General features: G+C 42.4%; 1 long non-coding RNA gene across 1 annotated transcript; it reads left to right on the top strand.

Moving 5' to 3' along the window:
* Positions 1-500: 500 nt before the first annotated feature.
* Positions 501-26545, top strand: LOC148687707 (uncharacterized). Its single transcript, XR_015949326.1, has 3 exons — positions 501-631; positions 9012-9151; positions 25118-26545. It is a non-coding gene; the product is annotated as an uncharacterized LOC148687707 (long non-coding RNA).
* The last annotated feature ends 305 nt before the right edge of the window (positions 26546-26850 follow it).

The following is a 26850-nucleotide window of genomic DNA, read 5'->3' as shown; positions in this document are numbered from 1 at the left end:
TGGGAGATGCAATCGCTTATCTTTAAAAATTGCAGAAATAATTTTGTCATCTTCCAACAGCGCTCACTTAAATTGCTTACCATTTCCGTAATGCCTTTACATTTACTACATCAGGTCTCTGTGACTTTGCCTGTCAGCCTCACCTGTCCAGGCTAATGCCCTATAAACACTTCAGCTTTACTGCTTTATTTACTTAAGAATAAAATATCACCCATTTATACCACTAATGCAAAAGCTTCTGCATTATATATATAGATAAAGGTGTACCGGGGGAGTGTTGGAATGACCCTTTCATTGTCCTAGGCGCCAACTGTTCTTGGTGCCACGAATAGTCCCATCATGCATTTGGAAAGATGCCAGAACCCTTCACACACAATGATTTGTCACTGTAGTTTTCCTTGGTCTGGTGTAGAAAAATGAACCACTCTGTGCCAGCAAAGTTGCACAGAAACAGGCAGAAGGAGGAGGGACTGTGTCATCCATATTCACGCAGTCCCCACTGAAGTGCTGTAAGAATTTGGGCCTGGTTCAGAAGCTGGCTGACAACATGTGAGACCATTGATGAAGCATCTGCACTGGAGGCCCGAAAATTACTGAGCCAGGTTCAGGATGCTTGTATTAATTTACAAAGGTAAGGAACTCCCCGAACCCTTATATCCCAGCTTGATCACCGAAATCATTATCTGCCAGAAGGTCGTTGGTTATTCCCTGAGTTGGCGGACCTCATTTGACAACAATAAGGAATCAAGTCTTTTGTGGTATTGTGGAAAACTCTGCCAAGAGATTCAGCAGGCACCTTCTGTTTCAAGTTTTAAACACTTGCTGAAAACCTTTTCGTTCCGTCAGACTTTATGTGGGCAATTAAGAATACATCTTTCTGTAGTAGCTGACTTCTGATTTGAACAATTTTCTTTGCATTTTACTATCATATGCTTTTAAGTATAATTGTTGAAAACTGTTCTGATTTCTTTTATGAATTATTGTAGATAAATATTTTTATTAATAAATAACATTATGGATCAAGGAAATGCCCTAGCCACTACTTTGTTTGACTTCACCTGGAGACTCTTTCTCATATTTGTTTCAGCATATGATTATGCCAAGGTAGCCTAGGTGTTACTGTGCTAAATCGCAAATTCCATCAAATAAACTACTGATTTTCTGTAGGGTGATTTTAAGGTGACTCAGTGAAAGGTGCTTTTCACACATCCTGAAACAATAAACAAAACAAAACAAAGCTGTCCTTCAATATTTGCCACTGCTCTGACTTTTGCAAAGCACTTCTCCAAGCCCAAAGAAGTGAGCAAAAGATGTATATATTATGGGGAAATGTGCATTCATGTGTTCATTAAACATATATTTGTGGAAAGAGCGTGCAAAAATGAATTTGATTAGGCAAAAAGGTGCACAAACATGCTGACAAACACTTGTCAGGAGTTAAAGATAAATAAATTATGCACAGATGTGAAAAATCGGCAGACTAGACCTACAATTGGAAGAGAAACTGAAAGTGACATGTTTATCCAGCTTAAGCTGTGAGAGATTGGTTTCCTTACTTAGAACATCCCAGAGTACTCATACATCAAGTAACAATCTTCCAACAATCAGCTTCCATGGAAACGCAGCACCTGGAAATATTGTGCTATGGTATCTGAAGAAGTGTGCATGCACACGAAAGCTCATACCAATGACAAAATGACAAACTTAGTTGGTCTCTAAGGTGCTACTGGAGGAATTGATGCTTTTGAATTATGGTGCTGGAGGAGACTCTTGAGAGTCCCATGGACTGCAAGAAGATCAAACCTATCCATTCTGAAGCAAATCAGCCCTGAGTGCTCACTGGAAGGACAGATCCTGAAGCTGAGGCTCCAATACTTTGGCCACCTCATGAGAAGAGAAGAATCCTTGGAAAAGACCCTGATGTTGGCAAAGATTGAGGGCACTAGGAGAAGGGGACAACAGAGGACGAGATGGTTGGACAGTGTTCTCAAAGCTACCAACATGAGTCTGACCAAACTGCGGGAGACAGTGCAAGACAGGAGTGCCTGGCGTGCTATGGTCCATGGGGTCACGAAGAGTCAGACACGACTAAACTACTAAACAACAACAACAACATTTACATCCTATAAGCAATGATTTTTTTCTGGTTATGAGTAGAACAAGAGAAGAATGCTGTACCGGAGACTTTGTCAGCTTGGTCCCCTCTGAATGCTTTGGACTAGAACTCCTTTGAGCCCCAGCCAGAACAGTCACATTTGCTGGGTTTGAGGGAAGCTGCTGTCCAAAACAGGCTGGTGAAGGTTGCTGTGCTGGTTTGTACTACAGACCTGCTAAATGCAATAGCAAGGAGAGCTGTATTTGCAGTAAACCACTCATAAATGTACTGTATCACTTTTATGAATATGAGTGAGCATTTTGCTGGCTAAAATTATTTGATGGCCATAAATTAACTTAAATGTATTGCCTCTAAGTAGAAATGCTTCCTGCAGCTTTGGCCTTTACTCCCCGACCGCAAAGCCACCTCTTTCCACAAAAAGGTTTTATGGCTTTGGTTGGCAAATTATGTATTTAGTGCATTTCAGGATCTCCTGATATAAACAGAGTGGCTGTGATCCAGGGCTGAAATGCATGTACAGTCTATGAATTGCTTTTTTCAAATGAAAATAAAACAAGAGTATTTTTGCTAGGCATATGTGAAGCCTGCTGGAGGAATTCCATCTTTCAGTCCTGTTTCCTGACCTCAAGCAGCAGTTTTACACAGACAGTCCAGTCGGAAATTTGGCAGGCTTAGTTGGTCTCTAAGGTGCTGCTGGAAGGAATTTTTATTTTTATTATTTTGCTTATCCTTTGGTAGTTTGTTTGTTTGTTTGCTTGCTTGTTTTGCAATTAGGGATGGGCAAATTGGTCAATTTCAGTTTCTCATTCTTCTGACCTTAAGTACAGTTTTCTATATTTTCAGATCAGTTTGCAATACTAATACTAGAAATCCTCACCCAAAAATTATCAACATTTCAGTAAAGATTTATCCTAATATACCCATATTTGTATGCAATTTTGCCTGCTACAGAAAATTTTGCATAGAAATTTCCCATCACATAATACATTTTGATATGTTATTTTTCACTAATATGTGCGTTGATGTGCACACTTTACCCTAGCAGAGGCATTATTTTGCACATTACTTGGCAGAAGAACTGCATCATGCAAAAAATTTAAAAACGCAAATTTCAAAGGATAGGTGCACTGTGCTTTGAATATTGTTCTGGAAACAGCACATTAGGCAGGTTTGCCTTTAAATGCTAGCTGAATTGAATATCTCCTCCATCCTATTTGCAATGAAAATTTTGAATAATACTATCTCCCAAAACCATATGCAGGTCTCATCCTCAGGGTGCCTCAGGGTGCCTCAGGGTTCTGTCCTCTCCCCCATGCTTTTTAACATCTATATGCAGCCGCTGGGAGAGATCATCAGGGGGTTTGGGCTGGGTGTCCATCAGTATGCTGATGATACCCAGCTCTACCTCTCTTTTAAATCAGAACCAGTGAAGGCGGTGAAGGTCCTGTGTGAGTGCTTGGAGGCGGTTGGAGGATGGATGGCGGCTAACAGAGATTGAATCCTGACAAGACAGAAGTACTGTTTGTGGGGGACAGGAGGCGGGCGGGTGTGGAGGACTCCCTGGTCCTGAATGGGGTAACTGTGCCCCTGAAAGACCAGGTGCGCAGCCTGGGAGTCATTTTAGAATCACAGCTGTCCATGGAGGCACAGGTCAATTCTGTGTCCAAGGCAGCTGTTTATCAGCTCCATCTGGTACGCAGGCTGAGTCCCTACCTGCCCACTGACTGTCTCTCCAGAGTGGTGCATGCTCTAGTTATCTCTCGCTTGGACTACTGCAATGCGCTCTACGTGGGGCTACCTTTGAAGATGACCCGGAAACTACAACTAATCCAGAATGCGGCAGCTAGACTGGTGACTGGGAGCGGCCGCCGAGACCACATAATACCGGTCCTGAAAGACCTACATTGACTCCCAGTACGTTTCCGAGCACAATTCAAAGTGTTGGTGTTGACCTTTAAAGCCCTAAACGGCCTCGGTCCGGTATACCTGAAGGAGCGTCTCCACCCCCATCGTTCTGCCCGGACACTGAGGTCCAGCTCCGAGGGCCTTCTGGCGGTTCCCTCACTACGAGAAGCCAAGTTATGTTGTAGCATATTCAACATTATCAGTTCATCACATCAAAGAGAGGCTTTTTGTGGGATTCAGGGGGATGCTGGTGAGGGGAGGAAATGCAAAGTCAACTTCCAGTGCCCTACTTTGACACACTTCTCTTTTGATCCAAATCAGTGAATTCATAGTATAAAGCAGAGATGGGGAACCTCTGGCCTTGCATATATATATATATATATATATATATATATATATATATATATATATATATATTGATTGTCCCTTCGGTTGAGGATTTGTGCAAATCAGTTCTGGAGCCCTTGCTTTCAATATGCTGCATTGGTATGTTTGGATATTAATGATCTTAGGGTTTAATTTTGAAAATCATTGCCTCTCATAGTGGAAAGCTGAGATAAATGGCAGGGGAAAATAAAGAAAATATACACTCAAGAGAAAGTTTCACTGCCTTCAATGAGAGTCTCTCCCAAGTAAGTATACAGAGGACTGTAGACTTAAGGTTCTTCTTCTTCTTCTTGTCTGCTTCTGCAATTTATCAATTGAAGTGATAGGGTTTGAGTCTCTGCTAACATTTATGTAAATCAATGCAAATCAATAATTCCACTCAAGCTAAATAACTGTGAGTTTAAGCTGAGGCGTAGCAAGCCCAGGTGGTACCCGGTGCAGAATTTTTTGTCACACACCCCCACCCCAACGCGGCTCTGGCGAAAAGTGAAAAACATGAATTGCAAAAAACCTAGAGCTTACAGAACAAAACCGACTTCAGATATGAAATCAGCATTGAAAGAACATATCAGAACAGTTGAAAAATCTCATGCAACAGAAAATAAAAAAAGTTCCCCAGAGGGGGGGGGGCACCGAGTGTTACCCCTCTATAGGGTGGCACCCAGGGCGACCCGCCCCCATTGCTATGCCACTGAGTTTAAGGCAGTGATTTACAAGACTTTAACAATGGTCTAGACTCTAGTTCCACCAAAAAACCAATTTAAACAATCTATGAACCTCTCCCTAAGGCCACCACTATTGCTCTCGAAATTCTCATTCCAAGGATGCCATGGAATACAGGAAGCCATGTGCAGCCAACTACTGTTTGTCTTAATGAAATTAAAATAAATTATCTGGGTCTTCCTCTTCAGTGAAGGAGAGGGACAGAAAATATTCTCAGGGCACTTTTGTCATCAAAATGGGAGAATCTTCGTGTTTGACACAATACAGAATTTCTCCAATTGCTTATTTTAAAAAACTACTGATTGAAAACAAGATCAAGCTTCAAGATGTAAAATACTTTTACATTATGTGAGTCTCCTAATTGTCTAACCAAGCAGTGTAATATATGCAGGTGTATATAATACATTTTTAATATAAAAAGATATATAACCATATTTAAATATTTTCCTGGAGCTGCAAACACTCAGCCTTAAAGAACAAAAGCCATTTCTTAAGGACACCAACAGAGTTTGTCAGTAGCTGGTGATTCTCTAGTCCCCTTAACTGTGCAGAAGGAGAAAATTAATCCCCCATAAGACTCCGTCATTAAAAGGGAAGAGATTCTGTGCCAAGGAGATAATGCATCTGCTAATGCAACAAAAGTTGTCACTTTGTGACAAAATACATCCTTAGCTTACCATTAAGTATTTAGGACAGCATTAAGCCAAGGTATGGCAGCCCAGCAGGTAGCGAGACAGCTGCTTCATGAATCGCAAGAACAGGACTCAGCAGTGCCCCACCATTCCACAGAATAAGATTGGCATGTCTGCCAGTAACACCAGCAGCTCTTCAATTGCCCTCCTTGGCAGTGATTCTTTCTGATGCTTGGAGACTTTTGTGTTGCTGTGCCAAGAAAGAATGTGGAAGGACACAAATTGTCCAGGAAGACCAGGTTTTGCCTGATCTTCCCCACCCTCCCAAATGCAACCAAGTGAGCATGGTCTTTAGATTTGTACAATGTCAAGAGTCCACCCCACTTTTATTTATTTATTTTTACCATTCAGTTGAGGAGAAAAAAAACATTGTATTTGGAAATTATCAAAGAGGAGATTAAAAAAAAAATCTCAGTGAAATTCTCATGGATGGTGTGCTGGGTTTTTTCCCATGCTTATTTTACCTTTGAGCTGCCTGGAGGATGTTTATGAGAGACAGCGTCCTTTCTTTCTACAGACCATCTCACCATTGCAGACTTCCATCATTGCACACTTCAGCAGTCAAAACCCAAGGGAAGATATTGCAAGGTAACTCTTCCAGTGGTGGTTTTTCAGATGAGAAAGTCTAGGCAGCCAGGGAGGATACAGTGAGCATGAGAAATGTTCGCTTGGAATTTTTAAAAAACCACACACCACCACCGCTTGCCACCTTGCAACAATAGGATAAGCTCCATCGTTAGATTTTGCCCTTTAGTGAGGAATCTGTAATTATAAGGGGAAGGGATCGAAAAAGAGAAAGGAATATTTGAAGGCTTATCATTTTTACTGCAGCTATCTGGCCCAGCCTGGATAGGGTGATGTTTTCCCCCCACCAACTGCATAGCTGCCAAGTTTTCCCTTTTCTCATGAGGAAGCCTATTCAGCATAGGGGAATTTCCCTTTAAAAAAGGGAGAACTTGGCAGCTATGACCAACTGCATAATTTAGCTTTAAGTTCAATAATATTTTAATTTAATATTTCAAATTTAGAAAAAAAATAGAGATGATAATTCCACAGTATTGAAAATGTGAGGTGCCTTATTGTGCCTGAGTACATGATTATACAGAAAAATAAACTACATTTCTCTGTGTGGACCAGGCTGCAGATATTTAATGGCATCAGCAGTTATCCGAATGCTTGTGGGCTCATGCATACAAACTCTTATTGTGTTAAGCACTGAAACATACGCCTAAGTAAATGTTTAAAGGAACTTTCCAGAAATGAGTAACTGATGAGTAATGCTCAGTTACAGCTACCCTACCCACAACCTGATCATTGTGAAACACGTTCATGGACATTGCTAGAGCTTCCATTTCAATGCTGCCTTGACTATGTCTCACTTAAACTGCACAGTATTGTTACGACTTTGGTTGTTTAGATTGCTGCGGGCCCCACCTCGCTCACATGATTTTTATTGCCTATATAGAAACTGAGTTCACAAATAAGGATAGAGAATGGATATGGAGAAAGGCTGTAGCTCAGTGGCATAGCATCTGCTTCACATGCAGAATGTGCCAGGTTCAATTCCCCGCCTCTCCATATAGAGCTGAGAATGGCCTCTGCCCCAGACCCTAGAGAGCCACCAGTCTCACAGCAGCTCTTTGTGCACTGAGCAGAAGTTCTGAAGTGGAAACCTACTAGCATTCAGCTAACATGTGTCGGCTCTCCCATGCAATCAGAAACCCCAGTACCATAGGGCTCCCCAAAACAAAGAGGAGCTTATTCAATTCAGCCAAACACACATAATTTATCTAATGTGCAAAAATCCGAAAGGATGGTAATAGCCACGAATTGGAAAACACAAAAGAAACCAACAAAGGAGGAGTGGATTTGCAAAGTTAGTGAGTATTTGTTGATGGCCAAATTGACAGCAGCAGTGAGAAGTCAATCAAAACAAAAGTTAAGAAGCGGATGGAAATGCTATGATGAACATATGAAAAAATATCACTCAAAGGATGGTATGCTTTCATGCTTAGAATGAGAGTTATGAAGTTATATAAGAGGATAAAATTGGAAATGAAGTGGATATAGAAATATATGAAAATAGAATGCACACATATATATATATAATTATAGGAATATATGGAAAACAGAATTTACAGATTTAAAACAATGATAGAAACGGAAGTCGAGTAGGCAGTGGAAGGAAGTCGGGGGGAGGGAGGGGGAAATGGTGGGGGGTGCTGTATTGTATTATATTTTTTGTTTGTATTTTTTTCTTTGAAATCAATGTACAAGATGGATGGTATGGATTGTTTTAATCTAATAAAATGTTCTTTATTAAGAATATATATATCTGAAAGTAGAGCCATTGGGGATGTTGGGGGTTCAGCCCCCTTTCACTGAGGGGTGACTTCTTAATGGATTTCAGATTTTCATCACAGTAATATTTCCTTTTGCTCTCCCTGTATTATTTAGGATCTGTCATTGTCAATTGCAGAAAGTGACACTAGATCCACCACTGGCTTTCTCTGTTTCAAATATTCCTCCGTGATGCATACATCGCCTGACTATCATTATTGCTAATCTTAGAAGATGTGCATAAGACTGACTGGGTGCCTAGCTAACACAAGTGTCTGAGCAGGAATTCTGAAGATGCCTTATCTTCTCTCCACTGTGCAAAAGATCATCAATTTATTGTCTCACTTTGCCCTGTTTTGTACTGACAGACAGCTCTGTGTTCATCTGCTTGGCAGCAGTTCCCATGACAACTGTCTTGCTTCTTCTCTGTGGGTGACTGTTTTGGATTTTGATCCGAGGCAGTAACAGCTGGCAGTCATCCTGCAGGCTAAATTAAATAAAGACTTCATTGATTTTACTGCCCTCATAAACTCTCTTTCTCCCTTGCTCCTGTCACACATATATACCCTTCTGGCACATCGGTAAGAGATATCCTGTAAACCATGTCTATTCTAATAAGCACTCCAGCAAGACACTAAGATCCAGCTACATGCAATGGATGGACAGCCATGGCCAAAGTGTGTAGTTCAGTTGACAAAAGAACTCTTGTATGGGGAATTTCATCCAAACCTAACTTCTGATTTCAAATACTTTAATTTCACAACGACTGCTAACTCCCTGTTTTTCTTCTACTGCCATTCAAATTTGTTCCAAATGGCATTACAAAAGGGAAGTTTTTTTTTTTGCAGTGCTCTGGAGCCAACCTTATTATGGACAAAGCTGGACTATTTGGCAAAGCATTGCAAAATAGTAACCTTGCACCCTCTCTCCAGGGAATCGACGATACTTTTTGAATACAGCAAACTTCATCTGAATTTCTTTTGCCAAGGTATGTGAATGGAAACTCACAATGGACCCTAATGAAACAAACATGTGCATGAGAAGGGGCTAAACTGGCGAATTTAGCCAGATGAGATTTGAATATCGGTGAATCCAGAGTCTCTGAGAGCTTCCTTCTTTCATTCAGATGCTGGGTCTCAAGAAGAGTAACTAAGTGGCTGAAATTACAGGAGACCTTGAGATTTGCAAACCAATGAAAATCTGAATGGCTCTAATTCCAAGCCACAAGGGATGAAATTGCACTTATGTAGCACGTGAACCCTCAATCATCAGCCACAGAGATGATACAGATTCCAGATGTCTTTAATAGTTTGTTGTAATGTCTCCAAATTAGCATTTGACATCATCTGCTTTTTTCTGTGTCTGTCCTCTTTACTTCTTTCTGCCTTTAAACTCCGAGATGGAGACAGGGTACCAAATACTTTGGAAAGGAGGAAACTGCCTTATACCTAGCCCAGGGGTCAACAACCTTTTTCAGCCGTGGGCTGGTCCACCATCCCGCAGACCATGTGGTGGGCCGGACTATATTTTGAAACAATAATGATGAGTGAATTGCCATGCTCCACAAATAACCCAGAGATGCATTTTAAATAAAATGACACATTCTACGCATGTAAAAACATGCTGATTCCTGGACCGTCCGTGGGCCAGATTGAGAAGGTGATTGGGCCGCATCCAGCCCACGGTCCTTAGGTTGCATACCCCTGACCTAGCCAGACCATTATTCTATCTAGTTTGCAATGACTGGTAGTGGCTTTCCAGGATTTCAGAAAGGGCATCTCTCCTAGACCCACCTGGGGATGCCAAGGACTGAACCTGGGATTTCTGCCTGTAAAGAAGATCCTCTACCACTGAGCTATGGCCCTCCACCCTTGTTTTGCACTTGGAATTCTTTGAGACAGATGATAGATAGATAGATAGATAGATAGATAGATAGATAGATAGATAGACAGACAGATAGACAGATAGATAGACAGATAGATAGATGCAAAGTTGCTATGGTAGAACCTTTCCTCACTAATAAAATAATGAAAAGGACAAGGGGGCAAGGAGGTTGGGCGCTGTGTGTGCACCAGCAAGAGCTGAGCTTTGAATACATTGAGTAGCAGTGGCCTTTTTTAAGGGTTTCAGGCAGGTGGCAATCCCAGCCCTAGCTGTAGATTGCAGATATCAAATGTGGCATCTTCTGCATGTAAAGCAGAAGTTCTGCCGCAGAGTTGTGGGCTTATAATTCCCTTTGGGTGCTCCAGAAAGGCGCTTAATTTGCAAATAGGTCACTGAGATTTCGCAAATATTGTAGGTCATTGGCAACAGTCTGAATGGAGGGGGTGGTGGAAACCATGGGCTGGTAATTTGGTGCCATAGTTGTTGTGCAGATTTGTGCATTTGTCAGAGATCACCATATACAGTGGTACCTCTACTTATGAACTTAATAATAATTAATAATAATAATAATTTATTATTTATACCCTGCCCATCTGACTGGGTTTCCCCAGCCACTCTGGGTGGCTTCCAACAGAAAAATAAAATACAATAATTTATTAAACATTAAAAGTCTCCCTAAACAGGGCTGCCTTCAGGTGTCTTCTAAAAATCTGGTAGCTGTTTTTCTCTTTGACATCTGATGGGAGGGCGTTCCACAGCGCGGGCGCCACTACCGAGAAGTCTCTCTGCCTGGTTCCCTGCAACTTGGCTTCTTGCAACGAGGGAACCGCCAGAAGGCCCTTGGTGCTGGACCTCAGTGTCCGGGGAGAATGATGGGGGTGGAGACGTTCCTTCAGGTATACTGGACCGAGGCCATTTAGGGCTTTAAGGGTCAGCAGCAACACTTTGTATTGTGCTCAGAAACATACTGGGAGCCAATGTAGATCTTTCAAGACCAGTGTCATGTGGTCTCGGCGGCCACTCCCAGTCACCAGGCTAACTGCCGCATTCTGGATTAGTTGTAGTTTCTGGGTCACCTTCAATGGTAGCCCCACATAGAGAGCATTGCAGTAGTCCAAGCGAGAGATAACTAGAGCATGCACCACTCTGGAGAGACAGTCCGCGGGCAGGTTGGGACTTAGCCTGCGTACCAGATGGAGCTGATAAACAGCTGCCCTCGACACAGAATTGACCTGCGCCTCCATGGACAGCTGTGAGTCCAGAATGACTCCCAGGCTGCGCACCTTGTCCTTCAGGGGCACAGTTACCCCATTAAGGACCAGGGAGTCCTCCACACCTGCCCGCCTCCTGTCCCCCACAAACAGTACCTCTGTCTTGTCAGGATTCAATCTCAATCTGTTAGCTGCCATCCATCCTATAACCACCTCCAGGAGGTCCATTTTTAACCTGAAACGGTTCTTAGCTAGAGGTGTGCTTTTGCTAATGGGGCCTCTTGCTGCCGCTGCGCCGCTGGCACACAATTTCCGTTCTCATCCTGGGGCAAAGTTCTCAACTCGAGGTAACTCTTCCAGGTTAGCAGAGTTTGTAACCTGAAGTGTTTGTAACTCGAGGTACCACTGTACTTTAATATAGAATGCTAGGAGGGAGGGGGGAGACTGGGGAAAGATTACATCAAGGCCTTTATTCTCTCCCCACAGGATGATCTACCGACTGCCCTATGGGAAGAATCCTGATGGTTTTTTAATATGTTAAAATTGCTTATTTTATTTTTGTCCTATGTAATTTAATTGTAAGGGCATCAGAAGGGTTTGTAGCCTGAAAGGCAGGATATTAATGATTGTAATAATAAATAAACTAGCATCATTGCCAGATAAATGCAACAAGCAGCCAGGCTATTAAGCAGGAACACTTGGCAAAATACCTCCCCACTTTCACTGCCTATCAACAGCATGGAGAATTTTAGGAAGCCATTTTCACACAGCCTCAGTTGGAACGTATGAGAGGAGATATAACATAATTCTGCTAGAAGTAACCTTGAAATAAAACTTACTGGTATAGGCAAGTTTGACATAAAACTATAATTAAGTATCCTATTAAATCATAACTGAAAATTTAAGAGGCTTTATTTAATGCACGATTGAATAACATTCGGTTTGTTGTATAGAAGCACTCATTCTTCAAGTCACTTCTACTGGCATACTTCTCTTTTTTTAAAAAAAGTTGCCTATGCTATCTGGTAGCAAAAAATATGGTTTTATTTTCCTGGGATAATGAATAACTGCAGAGGAAAAAATTACAGGTCACAAATATCACCAAGCTTTATAAACTACTCCTGTCTTGCGGCTTGCTTCTTTTCCCTCTTTTTCCTCTTTTCCTTTCCTCTTTTGAAAATATTAATGTTAATATTTAAAGAAGGTGAAGTGATTTTTAAACAAGGTTTGCTATCCTATTAGGCAGTTCTTGCTGATTTATTTCATCCCTTTGGATGATGAATATTTCTAATCATAAATAGCACATGATGGCAAAAAAAGAATTGGGGGGGGGGAGAGCTTGTGTTAAGTGTGGGACTGTGGCAGAAAGGGAAACATTTTAAATACTCAGAGCAAAGAAATGGAAAGCTGAGTTATCCTCCATGCAGGCAAGCAAGAGACATTATCAGAGTTCAAGGACAGAGTCTAGCCTGGCTAAACCATTAAAGCAGGATGTGAAGCAGGATGTGTCTTTGAGAAAGAGAATGTAGCCTGGTGGGAGTCCCAAGGACCAGATGGAGCAGATTTGTTCCCTAGGCCTGAGGTTCCACACAGGGGCAGACTTTGGTCTTTCAGCTTTCTATGCCCCCCCCCAAAGATAGGCCAAAATTCATCATGCACACACCCCCTCTCACCTTCCATTCTTTTCAATTCACTACATCATAGTTGTGAAACTCTGTGGCGCCCCCCTGCATTTACCTCCCAGTGTGGTGAAACCGGTCGTGCTGCTCTAAATCAGCCCCTGTTCCATACCCCTGCTCTAAAACGTATCATCTCTTTGAGCTTTTTCTACATATTGTTGCAATTACATGATCACATCCACAAAACAGTCACAGTCGAGTTCTGTACGTTCTTCAGTATCCTGTGCCAAAAAAAATGATATCCCCCTGTTCCTTTGGATCATCCTCCATCAATCAAGGACAAAAGAAATTGCTTACAAAAATTACCAGTAGCAAAAGAAACTTGTGGGGAAATTCAAATAGGTGCAGGGGTTGCTGTTGTTGTTGTTGTACTTACTTTTGAAGTAAGTAAGGGAGAAACGCGCTAAGAGGAAGGCACACTTGGCAAATCCACACCGTGATCAACTCCCGCCTGGAAACCAATGTCCCCACTGCATAGCTGCCAAGTCTCCCGTTTTCCCCGGGAAAACCCCTTTTTTACTTACCTTTTCCCAGTGGTCCCCCATATCACTTTGTCTCCCGTTTTTCTCCATTATTTTCTTCTGCTGGCGGCCATTTTTTTTCTTTCCGATTTGCCCTTCTATGGGCACCAAAAATGGCCGCCGCCAGCTTCAAAAGTCGCATCTACGCATGTCCGGAAGTGCATAGACGTGACTTCCGGTGTTGGCGGCGGCCATTTTGGTGCCCATAGATGGGCGAAGCGACACCGGAAGTTGTGTCGGCACACTTCCTGACATGCGTACAAGTACTTTTGAAGCCGGTGGCGGCCATTTTGGGTGCCCATAGAAGGGCAAAGCAACACCAGAAGTTACATCGACGCAACTTCTGGTGTAAAATGGCTGCCGGTCCCGGATTCTGCAGTCCGGAACTTGGAAGGTAAGCCACTGTGGAAGGATGTGTGGATCCAGAATCGGCCTCCACAGTCATTTACGGACCCATTGTTAAAATCATGTTTATGGAAGAAAATCTTACTCGGCTACGAGTGATCCCCAAAGAAGAAGAAGAAGACTTACTTTTGAGATGACTGAAGGGTGTTCCCCCCCTTTCTTTCTACAATTCCTCTAACCAGTCATCTGACTCCACAGCCTCCTTGGTTGCCCACACTTCAACTAAAGCCCCGGGGAAAGCATCATATGGTGACTCTCTCCAAGAGGCTTTTTCAGGTTGGGAAGCATAAGCAGCCAGGAAGGCTGCAAAGCATTGGATAAATGTTTCCTGGAAAGAAAGAAAAACACATACACCACCTTTGGCACCACCCAGGGATTAGCCAAGAAGATACAACCTCCACACCCACATAAATTCCAAGGACTTTATAAAGTAACATGGCAATAAGGCAGGATAATGAATGGTTCTTTTGCAGAGGAAGAAAACTTCCAAGAAACTGGAAGGGAGATTTCGGCACAGCGCTAATCCCGTCCCTCCTGGTGGACAATTTTTCCTCCAGTCACATATGCTTTGTGCAACCTTCTTTCATCTCGCAAGAGAGGCAAGTGGTGTCAGCATTCATAAAGGCCTTCTAGTAATTAGATGCCTCTGAAGCCCACAACACAAGGCAAGGTACCTTTGCTAAATTTATTGTGCCAACATTTATTGCTCCTGAGGATGGGAAAGAATTTGTGACAGTACAATTCATCTCAGGGGGAATTGTCTGGTGGAGTTGTTTCATCCTTAAATCTCTTATTTTGTTAAATATCACTGTCACATTGGTCCCTGTGTGTGTTCCATTAGCCATCCATAACCCACAGCTGTGTAAACCAAACGTGGGATGAACATGCGTTAAGACATCTATGGCATAACCTTTCATGAATGGCTGCATTGTGCTCGGAAATGTCATGGCCTGAGATTGATAGATAACTGTGTATTTATCTAGAGGAGGAAGGGGATCAAATGTCATAAATGCATTCTCGTGCCCATTAAACATAAAAGACGTGTAATATGTATCTTAGAAAACAGAGAAGTTAGTGGCTAACAAAGACCCACATTGTAAGGAAATGCTACAAAGATTTCCCTCTCTTTCTGATTCTACGATCAGATTTCTTCAAGTATTCCATTCCGCTGCTCAGACAAGCAGGTTATATAAGGTCCATATCACTGACTGAGTGGCGAATTAACCTCAACAGAACTAAGAATAATACGACTGTGATAGCTCAGGCTTGTCCAACACACAGCCTCCAGGCCACAAAAGCCACAGACAGCATCCTGCCAGATGCTTGATAACCCTGCTTGTTATTGCAGGCTGGACCACAAAAACAGACTAAAAGGATTTCACTTCTGCTGATACCAGGATGTAATGGCATTTACATAAGCCAAATCCAGGCAATTGCCAGCCAAATGCACATAGGCTGGCCTCATGAGTACTCGGAGATCCAGATCAGGGGGGAAACTTCATTACATTCGGCTTGTTGCCTTGCTGGAGATGTGCCCGCTATTCATTGAATGCCTTGTGGAGGAATCGGTCTGAGGAGGGAAAGTGTGGCCCTCCCTAATGAGATCAACATATTTGGCTTTTAGAGACTATTGTGACAGGCCATTTACTTCAGGCAAGTAAGGGGAAACCATTGTCCCTGGGCAAGGCGATGTGTCATGGCATTGTGGAAGAAAGCAACCATTTTGATCCCTGCCACCTCCAGTTTAAAACAAAAAAGTCTCAGGTAGGAGTGATAACCTCTGGCCAAGACACAGGCAATGAGCAGAGACTGTACTGTTCCAAAGTGACAAGTAGTCTCATCTAGAATGAGGCAGCTTTATTTGTCCCAGTGGCAACAACACATATAGCAGGGATGGGGAACCTCAGACTCAGCAGCCAAACATGGCCCTCCATTCCTCTTTGTCTGGTTCAGAGGACTCTCCCCATCCATGCTCTTTTTCCCAGGCTACACCTCTCAGTCATCCCACTACATCCTCCTTGAGTCTTTTTGTTAGGTTAGTGTCATTGAAGCCTGATAATGCTTCTTGCTTGCCTGAATGGAGGATAGAGAGGGATATGTGAATGTGTGTAGAAACCAGCCTACTGTTGTTGACGTCTGTCTCAGGAGACAATGGAGGAGGATGAAGTCAGACTGTTGGAAGGTTGCAGCGCCTGCTGTGGCTGTAGAGAACAATGCAAAAGAGACATGTTTGTTGTAGCTGGGGCAGATGAAGGCACCCAGTTGTGCTGCTGAAGATCCACCATGGCGTTTCTTCTCTCTGTGCTCCTCCCGGCGGTCCTTCCTCCTCTGGTCACTACTGTGGATACATGACTGCCTGTCTCCAAGCATTGCAGTCATCTGCAAGGGATTCCCACATGACGGAGTTGAAGTTGCCAGCCTTCATGTCACGTTCGCAAGCATTTTTTGTAACACAGAGTTGGTCTGCCAACAGGTCTGGTGCCTGAAGTCAGCTCCCCATAGAGCACGTCACTGGGGGGTCCTTCTATCTTCCATTCTGTGGACATGACCAAGGCAGCGGAGACGTTGCTAAGACAGGAGTGCAAACATACTGGCAATGTTGGCTTGTGAGAGCACATCTTTGTTTGAGACTCTGCCCTGCCATATGATGCCCGAAATCTTCCTGACACAGCACACGTGAAGGCGCTGAGGCATTGCTTCTGGCCATTGTGAGTTACCCACGGCTCACTTCCGTAAAGCAGCATGCTCAACATGCAAGCCTGGTAGACCTGGTATTGGACATTACAATCACATTTTCTCATACCCTTTTGGAGATGCGAGCCATTGCCATAGCTGCCTGGCCAATACACTTGTGCAGCTCAGTGTTGATGGAGAGGCTGTGGAACCCAGGTAGACAAAATCATCTACCACCTCTAACCTGTGGTCACCAGTGCTGATCCATGAAGCCTTTTGTACAAAGATAAAATTAGCATTTGTTGCTCCATCCACTTTCTATGGGGAGTGCCTTCTGTACCTCTTTCAGAGCCAGTTTCATGGCTCTGAAGGGATATCAAGTTGACAAAATTTGATTAGGCATTGTTCTCTTTCCTTCTCAGACACCTTGATGACACCCCAAGCCAGGGGCGGGGAAGTCCTGCCTCTTCTTTCTCTCCTTGAAAAAGGGTCTACAGCTCTCAGGGTGTTTTTTTCTTCTGCTTTTTGACAACACATTGTCCCCAGCTTACATTACAAAGCAGATCCTTAACAGACCTGGCTAAGGTATTTGCTCACCAAAGAAATTGGTAGAACCATTTCAACAGTTTCTTTTCTGCAGAATCCAATCTTACTGGTAAGAAACAAAAGGAATAGAAGTAACCCCACCCCCATAAACTCATTTGGTTTAACCCCAAGTTCACTGGTTTTCAACTTTTCAAATCAGCAAGGTCATTTGAAACTCCCTGTGAAAATGAGACCAACAAATAACTTCCTCTCCCTCTTCCCAAGTCTCCCCCTTCCAATTTTGGCTGGATTTAGCCTTTTATTTGCCCAGTCTGAACCTCGCTTGGAGCAGCAGTATTTTGTTTCCCAAGATTTAGCTATGTTCTTTGGTTAATTAGCCTCTCATTTGCATAATTCCCCCAATTGCCTAATCAAATTTTGTCAACTTGATATCCCTGTAATAGCCTTACTGGCACTAAGCCCCCAAATAAATCTAGTTAGTAGATTTTCTTCTTCTTTCTGTGGCTTAGTACCATATAACCGTTTGCAATACTACTTAATTCAACTTTCTGTCATGTACTTAATGGCAAAAGTTCTCCTTTGTTTTCATGCTAGATTCAGAGCTAATCTCTGGCTACACTTCATGTAAAGAAAATGACAGTAGGAAAATGGCACAGGGAGAAAGTTTGCCTTCATCCTGGTCTTACAGCTGGTCCTCTTTGGCATAATCGAAAGGGATATTGTGGAGTTGAGAAGGATACAGAGAAGGACAAAAAACAATGATCCTGCAGTTTGAGTACCTTATCTAAGGGAAAAGATTAAAGTATGTCAGATTCTTGAGTCTAGAGGGAAAAAAGATGATTCTAAGTAGGGGGATAGAAAATAATTGTTTCCATTTTATTTATTTCAAAATTATAAGCGACTCTACTTTCAGAAAACACCCAAGTAAAACAGAAAACATAATGCAGATCGCCACACAGATTGATCTGCACTTCATGAAAATCCCAAATACTTGATGTTGTTTGCATTAGTTTCCTGGTGGTGGTGATGGGACTTATAGTCGTAGTCTCATCCCTGCTGGAAGCTGACTTATAGTAAGTCAGATCATTGGTCTGTGTATCTCAGCATTATCTACAATAACTGGCAGCTGCTCTCCAGGGATTCAGACAAGGGTGTTTCCAAGTTCTAACTGGAGATGCTGGGAATTAAACCAGGGATGTTCTGCGTGCAAAGCATCTTAAGGTGTGTCTTCCACCACCCCAGAAAAGACGTCATACTGGGATCTCTGGAGTAGCTGCTGGGACTCTCTGGTGCTTTCTCCACCCACAAGGTAAGTAACTGGGAACATGGGCAGAGGAAGACAGCAGTGGCAGTGAGTGCCTCGCTCATCTCCTGTTCACAGATATCAGAACAAAGGTGGCACCCTAGTTGTTGGTCATACAGAAAATGCTACCTGTGATTGTGTGCGGAGTGCCTGTCCATACTTCTGCTTCTGCCGTGCCTAGAAAGCATGAGTCTCAGCAGATTTCCCCTTGCCTTGCTCCTTCCCAAGAGAAAACACACGCTTTGTAGATTTGTTTTCCCCTTGCCCCACTTCTTTCCTAGCGAAAACCCAATTTTTATACTGCTTTATACTGTTTATACCAATTTTATATCTGGCAATACAGATTGCCAGATGCAAATGGCAATCAGTATAAAACCCGAAATGCTGTTTGCACTAAGAGTAGTTTTCCCCAAGGGGAAACAGTGGGACAAGAAGAAGAGGGGATGAGCCCTGAGTTGCAGCTTGTGACCTTTGTGAGCACTTCTATGTGGTTGCTGCTGTTGTTTGTTAAATTTTGCAGTGATTGGGCCTTCCTTTCATCTACCACAGTATTGAAAAGAGGAACATCGGGAGTTACCTTATAATCAGACTGTGGGTCCACCTACTGGTACTTATGTACAGTATTGCCTTACATTGACTGGCAGAGGCTCTCTGGGGTTTCAGACACGGGTCTCTTCCAGCCCTACCTAGAGGTACTGGGTATGGAATCTGGAACATTTTGCATGCAAAGCAGATGTTCCACTGTCATCTTGTCCTCATCCTTTTCCTTTCTGCTCCCCAGCCATTTTGAAGCCTTCTTTTTTTTAAAAAAAAGGGGGGGTTATTTGGAAGCTGTCTACTCCCCTCCTGGGCTAGAAAGTGCACATAGCCAAGTTTCTCTGAAGAATAACTAGGTCTTCCCCAGCAAGATTATCCTTTTGGTTTACATGTATTGGATATCTCGCTATTGTTGGTGCATGAGGATGTGCATCATGCAAAGGATAGGCTTTGGTTTATCTTGCAGAAAGGCCAGAAGAGCTGCTGGCTTTGTGGGTCCTAAATCATCATGAATAATGTTGCCTAGCATGGACAATATTTGCATCTGCCATTGTCAAAACACAGACTCATTGGCTGTTTCTCTTAGTCTGTGATTACAAATATGTGTATCCATATTGATTTAGGTAACAATTTTTAATCCAAGAGAGTTGTTCATATCTGCTGACAGTTGCACTTGAATGTGTTTATTCTTGCATTATTTTTATGAGTTTTTAATTTATGGTTTTTTACTGCATAGAGATAGTCTTAATAAGATAGAAAGTCAAAAACTTGGGGAAATAAGAGGACACACAACAGCTTATACTGTATGTGGTGGACATTTCACACTTTACCATTGGCAAACCCAGGCTTCACCCTGGGCAAAAAACCTGACTAGCCTCCCCCACCCCTCCCCCCGTAGCTACGAATCTGACAAACCACAACATCAGCGGCTGATGGTTCCATATATGATGCCTGAGACTGCAAGCACTTGTTTGTTGCATTCATAGTTAATATATTTTCCTGGTCAAGTTCAAGGAAATATCTCAGAACTCAAAGAGATGAGTTGCAGGAATATCACAATATTTGTGACCTCCCCAAGGTCTGATGGCTTAGATAATGATTGGGGAGCTTCAGCTGAGGGGTCAGAAATCCCAGACCCTTCAGATCTTTCTACCCAGTCATTGAAACTCTCTTGCTCCAGTCTCTGCTTGAGTGCTTTTGCCTGACTGTAGTGTACTCTTGGGCTGTGATAATGCCTCCTGTCTGCCTGGAGGGTGAACAGAGTTTTTGTCTATGTGGGGTGTGCATGGGGTGTCCGTAGAAACCTCAGACTAGCTGGAATGTGCCTTACTGTAGAGAGATCAGAGGCACACCATTTGTCCCATCCAGTTTTTGCCTCTGGCTTTACCTATTACAGGCATGTGGCCCCTGACAAGTTCCCCATGCTTCATGTGGCCCTTATGTTAAACCTCCCAGGGGGACAGGAAACATAAAGCTATCCAAAGAAACTCATTCCTGTTCTCACAAACAGCTCATGCCAGGGCTTCCAAAGCACAGTCGCTAATTGCTTCTCCTCTCCCCAGTGCTACTTAGACTTGAGAGAGACTGTAGTTTTGATGAGAGCTGGAAGGAGTTTGGTCCTGGCATTATTGCCTTTTATTTTGTAATCTCTGGCCAAACAGGTTTTGCAAGTTATTGTTGCTTTATGGTAGCAAAACTCCACAACAACTATTTAACCAGGGGTGATAGTTGGATGACAAAAATGGTTCTAGCATATCATTTCCGATATTCTAAAAATGGGGGAGACTATCATCTGTTTTCAAGCCCGAGAGAAAGACTTGCCCTTTCTTCAAAGTTATTTTCCCACTTAGATGTTTCTTTCCTTTGGTGCCTTCATCTGCTCGCCCCCTTTCTGAGCTTCCAGGAGTATTCTTGCTGGGTCTTGAAGAGGATCCAGCCTCCTCTCAGAACTGCTGCTTTGAGCTAAAATAGCAGCTTTGATCACTCATATTTAGTAAGCAATAAATTACTCTCTGTAATTTCATGACTGCAATAAAATTCCAAAGACATTGACAGAGGTAAATGGATTATAGGTAAACAAGAACTTTTGCCGTCAAGTGCAATTCCCCAATGTAAACGCAAAGAGTTCTGCCCGCCTGCAAAATTGTGTAATATACGATGTAATATATGAGCTCAATAATCCCATTTAAGGATTTGCTAAATGAATATAATTACCCTGAGTGGGATGTCAGGGTGAATTTTCACAACATTCTTTATGGTAAAATTATTATTATCGTAAGGTACTACATATTTGAAGCAGCGGAATCCCTGGGGCTAATGGATTCATTGTGGGCACAGGGCCAAAGCCAGATCTTTCAGATAAATAAAAACAAATTACTTGGAAATTTTTTGGACCAAAGGCTGAAGAGGCATAGATACTGGCTTAAGCTTTATGTCACCCTTCTTGCTATGATTGGCCAAAGCAAACAGGATTGCTACCTATGGTGGCATGTTCTCCAATACGTAGCGAGACTTGATTGCTCCCTAACCCTGAGGGATTTTGAGGCATTCTCTTCTTCCATGATATAATTTGCTTTACATCTGTCCTCATGCTGCTCCCCCGTGTAATACATCCCTCCATTTCCCATCACTCAACCACACAATAATTGTCTGGATTTTTCACTGAATTTAAAATGGATGTCGGTGTGAAATGAACTTCTGAATATGGAAAAGCCGCACCAATTATGAACCAAGTCACTCTCCCTCTGAATTCAACTCCTTATTCGCACAATTTATAATTTGGCTCAGTTCATAATTAGCTGAGTGCATTCCATTTACACCCTTCTCTGTCACTTGTGTCCATATTTATTTACTTAGTTACATGTTTTTACAGTATTTTGAATGTGTAAACTGCTCTATGTCTTTTTGTGTTTTTATATTGTAAACTGCTCAATGATCTTCAGGTGAAGGGCAGTGTAGAAATTTAATATTTTCTTTTAAAAAATACATTTTAAAAATACTTGAGTGTTGTACAAAAATAGAATATTTGCCCCCTTTCGCCTCTCTTGCTGCATAAGTCTGGGAAATGGTGGATGATGATGATGATGGACAATGGTGGTATGGGAAGTTGTGGACAGTGAGAGTCTGGCAAGCAGGAGGAACATCTGGGCTCAGTCTTTCTGAGCTTTCAAAGAACTCCCACGTAAGAAGGGGGGGAAATAAAATTAAGATCAGGTGCCCCCATCTAGAATTGAATAATAGAATTACAGAGTTGAGAGGCCATCCAGCCTAGGGATAGCTAACATTGTGCCCTCCAGAAGTTACTTTGACTACAACTTCCATCATCCCTGACTATTGGTCACACTGGTTGGGACTGATGGGAGTTGGAGTTCAACAATATCTGAGCGGCGCACACTGTCTATCCCTGATCTAGTCCAACCAATGCTCAGTGCAGGATCCACAATGCGGGATGCAACTGACAGGTGTCTGTCCAGCAAGGGCTTTTGATTACATCTATCCTTCATGTTTCTTAGCCAGATGGGTGGATATTTCGACTGAAACTATTCTTTGTGAGTTGACACTGGATGATGGAAAAGAGACCAGTTGTTACTAAGTCAATTAGTTATGAACATCTGCTTGTGAAATGGCCCACGGTCAGAAAAAGATTATGAATACATATACAAGATAAGAGGAGAGACCACCACCAGTGCTCAGCTGCTGGCTGGCCCCAGTTAAACTCTACATAATGTTGACGAGAAGGAAAAAGTGACTAACCACAAGTAGACTCGATGGGCCAAATTGGCCCTGGGTTGCACTCAGCAAAGAATAGCAAAGGTTTTGGCAGGCGTATGTAGGATAATGAAAGGTGCCAATAGCTGCTTTTCTTGTCTGAGCTCTCCCCTGTGCCGAACATACAATAAATAATACAAGTAGAATTAGCTGCAATTTCACCAGCATTCTTTGCCTGAGCGATTTACCTTTGAATTGTAATTTGCCCAGTAAATTTAATTTGCATTGAGATTAGCTTAGAGGCCTCATAGGCTCCTACCAGGAACAAATCTAGTTTCCTGTTTTCCTGTTTTATTCTTAATTTTTTGCAATGAAATTATCGCATTTAAGCCAAATGCCAAACAGGCTTTCAAAAGGAACAGAGTGCTACTCTTACTGCCTAGTAAGAGTACTGTAAAAAGCATTTAAAAAACAAAACAAAATATGGGGTACCTGCGTGGAAAAGGGTTTCCTTGTCATGCAGCCCTGGAAATTCTGCCAGAGAACTACAGGTGTGCACCATATGAGCTGGTAAAAAAAATGCCAGTGTACTGTTTGATGACAGTGCTTTGTTATAATTCATTCATCCCAAAGCTCCCTGGAGCTTGTCTGTTAACCATAACATTTCACACAATGAAGTTGTAATAGAAAAGGTTTTAGAACATTTCCATTATAAAAAAGGCTTCATACCCAGTGGCAAAGATTCCTCCAGATTTGAAAGTTGCCAGTTTTCTATTAAGCAGGTGGATTTTGAGTTGTGACTGTTCGCTAGACAACAAGGTAGACTTGACCAATTAGTAGAATTCCCTAGCAGAAGCCTGGTGGGGACTGTTGCAAGCGAAAACAAATCAAAACACAAAACCCATCTTGACCAAGAAGCCTGCTCCTTTGGCTGAACCAAACAGACACAGTTGGAAAGTCCTTTGTTTGATGCATCTGGGTGGATGCGGAGGGCGGGGGAGGAAAGAGAGGGGAGGAAAGTAGTTTTCTGTCTTAATCTTTCTTTTGATTCCTTCAGTGATGGTTCCAGCTGTGGAAAACCAGCCATGCTTAGTTGTTTCACATATTTAGAAAAGCAAACAGTGGAATCAAAACCAGCTGAGATGGTTCCTGCGATGCTAAAATTTATTTGCTGTGCATAAGGAATCCTGTTTGACAAATGTTGTTCTGAAGGATTTTTGCTACTTTAAGAGCAGATGGTCTCCAAATCTGCTCGGCTACACATGGTACAATAGCTAAAATTGTGTTGTTCTTGAGCTGTTCCTGTAGAAACTCACTACAAGCTTAGCTAAGTGATTAAACTAACTTTATTTCTTATGAGGCCTGGGAGCCAACCACATCTCTGCCCCAAAGCATCATAGCTGTTTCTCTTGAAAGGGCCATGTGCCAGATATTTATTACAATCAGTATTATTTATTAAATTTCTATACTGCCCTTCATCCGAAGAGTACAGAACTGTTTACAATATAGAAACACAAAAATACATACTATCAGGGCGGATCCACAGGGTCCGAGGGAGGAGGGAGGCAGGAGATCGGGTTACAGGGATCCCCGGGCCCTGCTTTCCAGCAGCACCTCATCCAGCCGGGAGAGCAGTCAAACCTCCAGCGGGGAGGACAGGGAGGCGGTCAACACCACAGAGAGGGGGCTCCAGGATGTTTGCTCAGAGCCCTTGCCCCACCTTAGCCAAGAGGGTTCAGAGAAGGAGACGCTACTTCCGGCGCCCCTATTGCACAAAGGACTGAAACGCAAGGAGAGGAGGCTGGGAGGCTGGGCACTCCCGGATTCTGCCAGTGACTAGGGCAGTAATGAAATTCTGTGCTCTTCACTGTATATACCGGTATATATAGCATGCACAATAAGCCTGTAAATAACCGGGTTGGAGTCCTGCGTAGTTACTTGTGAGTAACCACCACCCGACCCTTACACATACCAGAATATTTACAGTGGTACCTCAACTTACGAACGACTCAACAACCAAATTTTTCGACTTACGAATGGGGCAAATGGCTTCACGCTTACGAATTTCTCGACATCCAAATGGAAACGACGGCGTTTTAGATAGGGTTTTTTCGACTTACGAATTTTTAGATGGGGTTGTTTCGACTTACGAATTTTTCCGTTTCCAATGCATTCCTATGGGAAATCGCATTTCCAATGGCGCTTTTCGACTTACGAATTTTTCAACCTACGAAGGTGCCTTCGGAACGGATTACATTCATAAATCAAGGCACCACTGTAGTTGATTATGCAGTCATTGCAATGCTCCTGCCTGCCTGCCAAATAAGCAATCAATCTTATCAGGATATTAAATGGCACACCATCTTTGTATATTAATTGATCTGTTTTGTAAAACGTTTTAACAATCAAATTCAAGAATGGACACAAAATGTAAATAAATAATTTTTGCTTGATTTGTTTTTTCTAATCATCTTGGTTCCTTTGTAGGGGCGCAAGATAATTGTGTCCAACTGTGGGACTCCCTCCTCTTGGAAGTGTGGCTGGCCGCATGACTGATGATCTTCCATTGCCTAATCAAAACATATCTGTTACCCCCAGATTATGTGGTGCTGCTGTTTTTGGTACTGTTTCATATTTTATGTCATTTTTCACATGAAATAGAAGCCATCAAGAAACTAGACTGACCTAGTACAAATTTAGCCCTCATTACTGTGTTATTTGCTTCCAGGGGGAAAAAAATACTATTTGCAACACCATTAACACAGAAAAGTGTGGGGAGATTGTATTATAATTTCCTGCAACAGACTTTCAGGTGGCATTCCACCATTTAGTTCTTTCTCACCATATAAAATTTAGTGTGGCGTGGCAGTATATCAATCAAAAAAAGCCACAGTTCCATAATTCAACACATAATGCAGTGTAAAAGAAACATTAGAATCTGGAAAAATAAGTTTTATAATCAGGAAGACACACACACACACACACACACACACACACACACACACACACACACCTGAATGCACCTCCAGTGCTCTATTCTGGCAGGCTTTGTGAAGAACAAATAGTAGAACTTCAGGAAAATAGTGAGTGAAACCCATGCTTGTTTGAACCCTCAGTTAATTATACCTCATTCAGATTTCATTGGGACAGTTGGTGCAGTCTTCCAAGCAGCCAATTCATTTTAGAATGTGTACATGGCATCTGCATTTGTTGAAAGGCAAGATCATGTCAAGAGCTATTTGAAAAGATGGCTGAAGTGCAACCTCAAGGGCTGAAGTGTCTCGGAAGGAGGTAACTGACCTCCTGGATGTTCAATAAGGACTGTTTTTTTTATTACCAGGCTACTATGCTTCTCTATGCCTGGGTGGCTGCTTACATATCACCTCAAAGAAGAACTCTTTCAAACAGAGAATTCCTTTTAAATGGAGGGTTGTTCTTTGTAAGGTAGGGCCCGTGGCCACCCTATTCTTACAGATTAACTGTAAGAGCCAGCTAGATAATGTTGTTTCCCTCCACCTAGCAATAAAGAAAAAACTTGGTTCAGTGTGTTTTAATGCAAACCTTCCTAATTCACACTTTCCAATACAACATGCAAACTGAAACACAAACACAGCTGTCCTTTGAAATTCACACTTCTTTGGAATGTAATTATTTTTTACCAAATAAAGTGTACAAAGATTTGTCCATCAGGGGAAAGTGTGGATAAAAATGTGCATGTTAGAGAAAATGGGAAATTAAATATTGAGGATATTTGCAAAAATGTGTTTATCAGGCAAAATTGCATACAAAAATGTGAATTTGGGAGAAATTTGTATTAAAATGCTGGTGAATTTTCAGGAGGATGTTTAAAAACAGATTCACACTGGGAAATGTTTTTTTTTTTTTAAAAAAAAATTACACTGGTCAAGAAATGTGGAGAACTGAGCTTAAGAAAAAATGAGAAACTGGAAGAAACAATATTGAGAGATTTGTCCATCCCTCTTTCCGTACAAGCATTAACCCCACCTTAGCGCTGGTGAACGGTTGTGGTCGGGACATCATTTGGCCAGCCCAACTGCTACCTCTCAACAGATCCCTACCAGAATGACTTGGAAGTGGGACCTGGAAAAGAGGCTCTCATACATTAGTTTATGAATTGGACCAAACTCTGAGCACTAATACTTGGTTAGTGGAAATGCCTGCTGAGGTTCTTTTTGCATTCCAAGCTGAAGTTCATTCTT

This window comes from Zootoca vivipara, chromosome 1 (genome assembly GCF_965207765.1).
Source record: "Zootoca vivipara chromosome 1, rZooViv2.hap1.1, whole genome shotgun sequence".
Taxonomy (NCBI): domain Eukaryota; kingdom Metazoa; phylum Chordata; class Lepidosauria; order Squamata; family Lacertidae; genus Zootoca; species Zootoca vivipara.
Note: the sequence above shows the minus strand (reverse complement) of the source record. Positions and strands in the feature narration are given on the sequence as shown.